The following is a 4,044-nucleotide window of genomic DNA, read 5'->3' as shown; positions in this document are numbered from 1 at the left end:
GGAGGCGGCTGCCGCCAGGCGCCCTAAGAGCCCTGCGCTGCGCCTGCCTTTCGCTCTGACCTGCCGGTCGGGCCAGCCGGCGGCCGCAGCTCTCCAGCTCTCCACGGAGCGCGCGCTGCACTTGAGCTGCACCACCCGCGACCGGACTCCCGGCGGCCCGGTGGCCGGCCCACGCCGCCCCGCCCCCCGCCCCCCGTCACCCCCGGCCAACACTCGGCCGGCCCGGCCCGGGGGACCACAGGGCTTCCGGGACCCGGAGCAGCCGGCCGGGTGTGCCTGCCGGGGGCTGTAGGGGGGAGGGTGGAGTGAGGGGCGCGGAGGTCTTGGCGCTCTCCCACCCTGGGACCCTCCAGGCACCACCCGGCTCGGGGGCCGCCGCCCCTCCCCCACCCCCTCGCCCACCTCCCCAAGGCGTTCGCTGCCCAGGGCCACGTGGCCCCGGATCTGTCTGGCCTCGGGGCCCGCTGGGGCCCGCTGGGGCCCGCGGTCCTCTGAGCCTCCTGCGGGCCTAGGCGCAGCCCAGCCGTGGCCCTGAGCGCCCATCCTGCCCGGCACCTGCGCGGTGCCCAAACCCACCTGGAGCCACCAGCGCCGGCGCCCAGAGCTCGTCAGCCCCGCCCCTTCGCCCCACCGAGACCCCCCCCCCCTTGCCCCCACGCCGCCCTCCAAGCACAGGACCTTGCTGAGGGTGCAGACGAGCGACATGCAGCCACACGGACAGGCACACAGACACACTCGCAGGCACCCACGCCAAGTGAGACAGCCGGCCGGCGCAAGCTCGTCAGCCAGGGCCACAGCCAGAGCACCCACCCGTGAGAGGCCGGGGCCAGAGGAAGGGACGGGAGGCCCGGGGGTCAGGAGAGACAGAGACGGAAAGAGATGAAGGTTCAGAGACAGGCTCCCAAGACGGCGAGAGGGCAGAGGCAGAGGCAGAGGCAGATGCAGACAGACAGACAGACACGAGCGCGCAGGCACACCCAGGGAGGGAGAGCCAGAGAGAGGGAGACACAGAGCGACCGACAGAGAGACGGAAAGCGGGACACGGACAGGGGACAGGGGATGGCATCCCATCCGAGACGGACACTCTGGCACAGACCGTCACACACCGCAGAGAGCGGCCCGTGCGCAAGGGAGGGGGCGTCAGCCTTGGGCCGGGCGAGCCCGGGCTGGACGCGGTGCCCTGGGGCTGGCAATCACCCGTGGGGACCCCAAGACTTCCTCGCAGCCGAGGTCTCAAAGGTCCCCTTCGGCTTGGCTCCCTGAGGCGAGACCCAGCCCCCGCCCCCAGGCCAGAAGCTGAGTGTGGGAGAGAGTGTGCGTGTGAGTGTGTCGGTGGGCGACGGTGGGGTCGGGTCGACTGGGGGGCCGGGTGGATACCCACAGTGGAGGGGGGAGGGTGTGGCGGCCGGGCCTTTGGAAGCCTGTGTGGTCCTCTTGCTGTCTCTCTCTCTCCCTCTTTCTCCGTCTCCCTTACTTGTGGTTTCCCGCTCTTGACCTGTCTGGGCTGCGGGGGGTGTGTCTGTGTTTGGGGGGCGGGGGGGCGGGCGTGAGGTGTGTGTGTGTGTGTGTGTGTGTGTGTGTGCGCCCGCGCCTGCGGGAGACCTCGAGGTTGCCTGGCAGGATGCGTCTGGGGGTGGGGCTGGGGCCCCGGCCCCGCCCAGAATTGCCTGAGGCCTGCCAAGGGAGCCCCAGACAGAGACCCCCGCGCCCCCGCCCCCGCCGTTCCTCTGGTTTCCTGGACGCCGAAAGCCCAGGGGCTCGCGGGCCGCGCGGAGGCAACCCAGGTCTGCAGCGGGAGTCGGGGCCCCGGCCACCCAACCTGAGAGGGGCTGGAAGGCAGGCGGCGGCTCTGAGCGCGGTGGGGTGCCAGGGGCCAGCGGCAGGCGGGGCTTGCGGTGCGGCTGGGGCCCGGGGCTAAAGGAGAGGGGAGGCAGGGAAAAAAAGAGACAACAAAAAGCCTACAGCACCCGGTATTCCCAGGCGGTCTCCCATCCAAGTACTAACCGGGCCCGACCCTGCTTAGCTTCCGAGATCAGACGAGATCGGGCGCGTTCAGGGTGGTATGGCCGTAGACGGAGGCGGCTGCCGCCAGGCGCCCTAAGAGCCCTGCGCTGCGCCTGCCTTTCGCTCTGACCTGCCGGTCGGGCCAGCCGGCGGCCGCAGCTCTCCAGCTCTCCACGGAGCGCGCGCTGCACTTGAGCTGCACCACCCGCGACCGGACTCCCGGCGGCCCGGTGGCCGGCCCACGCCGCCCCGCCCCCCGCCCCCCGTCACCCCCGGCCAACACTCGGCCGGCCCGGCCCGGGGGACCACAGGGCTTCCGGGACCCGGAGCAGCCGGCCGGGTGTGCCTGCCGGGGGCTGTAGGGGGGAGGGTGGAGTGAGGGGCGCGGAGGTCTTGGCGCTCTCCCACCCTGGGACCCTCCAGGCACCACCCGGCTCGGGGGCCGCCGCCCCTCCCCCACCCCCTCGCCCACCTCCCCAAGGCGTTCGCTGCCCAGGGCCACGTGGCCCCGGATCTGTCTGGCCTCGGGGCCCGCTGGGGCCCGCTGGGGCCCGCGGTCCTCTGAGCCTCCTGCGGGCCTAGGCGCAGCCCAGCCGTGGCCCTGAGCGCCCATCCTGCCCGGCACCTGCGCGGTGCCCAAACCCACCTGGAGCCACCAGCGCCGGCGCCCAGAGCTCGTCAGCCCCGCCCCTTCGCCCCACCGAGGCCCCCCCCCCTTGCCCCCACGCCGCCCTCCAAGCACAGGACCTTGCTGAGGGTGCAGACGAGCGACATGCAGCCACACGGACAGGCACACAGACACACTCGCAGGCACCCACGCCAAGTGAGACAGCCGGCCGGCGCAAGCTCGTCAGCCAGGGCCACAGCCAGAGCACCCACCCGTGAGAGGCCGGGGCCAGAGGAAGGGACGGGAGGCCCGGGGGTCAGGAGAGACAGAGACGGAAAGAGATGAAGGTTCAGAGACAGGCTCCCAAGACGGCGAGAGGGCAGAGGCAGAGGCAGAGGCAGATGCAGACAGACAGACAGACACGAGCGCGCAGGCACACCCAGGGAGGGAGAGCCAGAGAGAGGGAGACACAGAGCGACCGACAGAGAGACGGAAAGCGGGACACGGACAGGGGACAGGGGATGGCATCCCATCCGAGACGGACACTCTGGCACAGACCGTCACACACCGCAGAGAGCGGCCCGTGCGCAAGGGAGGGGGCGTCAGCCTTGGGCCGGGCGAGCCCGGGCTGGACGCGGTGCCCTGGGGCTGGCAATCACCCGTGGGGACCCCAAGACTTCCTCGCAGCCGAGGTCTCAAAGGTCCCCTTCGGCTTGGCTCCCTGAGGCGAGACCCAGCCCCCGCCCCCAGGCCAGAAGCTGAGTGTGGGAGAGAGTGTGCGTGTGAGTGTGTCGGTGGGCGACGGTGGGGTCGGGTCGACTGGGGGGCCGGGTGGATACCCACAGTGGAGGGGGGAGGGTGTGGCGGCCGGGCCTTTGGAAGCCTGTGTGGTCCTCTTGCTGTCTCTCTCTCTCCCTCTTTCTCCGTCTCCCTTACTTGTGGTTTCCGGCTCTTGACCTGTCTGGGCTGCGGGGGGTGTGTCTGTGTTTGGGGGGCGGGGGGGCGGGCGTGAGGGTGTGTGTGTGTGTGTGTGTGTGTGTGTGTGTGTGTGTGTGTTGTGCGCCCGCGCCTGCGGGAGACCTCGAGGTTGCCTGGCAGGATGCGTCTGGGGGTGGGGCTGGGGCCCCGGCCCCGCCCAGAATTGCCTGAGGCCTGCCAAGGGAGCCCCAGACAGAGACCCCCGCGCCCCCGCCCCCGCCGTTCCTCTGGTTTCCTGGACGCCGAAAGCCCAGGGGCTCGCGGGCCGCGCGGAGGCAACCCAGGTCTGCAGCGGGAGTCGGGGCCCCGGCCACCCAACCTGAGAGGGGCTGGAAGGCAGGCGGCGGCTCTGAGCGCGGTGGGGTGCCAGGGGCCAGCGGCAGGCGGGGCTTGCGGTGCGGCTGGGGCCCGGGGCTAAAGGAGAGGGGAGGCAGGGAAAAAAAGAGACAACAAAA

General features: G+C 71.6%; 1 non-coding gene across 1 annotated transcript; it reads right to left on the bottom strand.

Moving 5' to 3' along the window:
* Positions 1 to 1,955: 1,955 nt before the first annotated feature.
* LOC138087929 (5S ribosomal RNA) lies at positions 1,956 to 2,074 on the bottom strand. The gene has a single exon (XR_011145530.1). It is a non-coding gene; the product is annotated as a 5S ribosomal RNA (ribosomal RNA).
* Positions 2,075 to 4,044: the final 1,970 nt, after the last annotated feature.

This window comes from Capricornis sumatraensis, chromosome 10 (assembly GCF_032405125.1).
Source record: "Capricornis sumatraensis isolate serow.1 chromosome 10, serow.2, whole genome shotgun sequence".
NCBI lineage: Eukaryota > Metazoa > Chordata > Mammalia > Artiodactyla > Bovidae > Capricornis > Capricornis sumatraensis.
The sequence above is the reverse complement of the archived record's forward strand: the minus strand, read 5'-3'. Positions and strand labels throughout refer to the sequence as shown.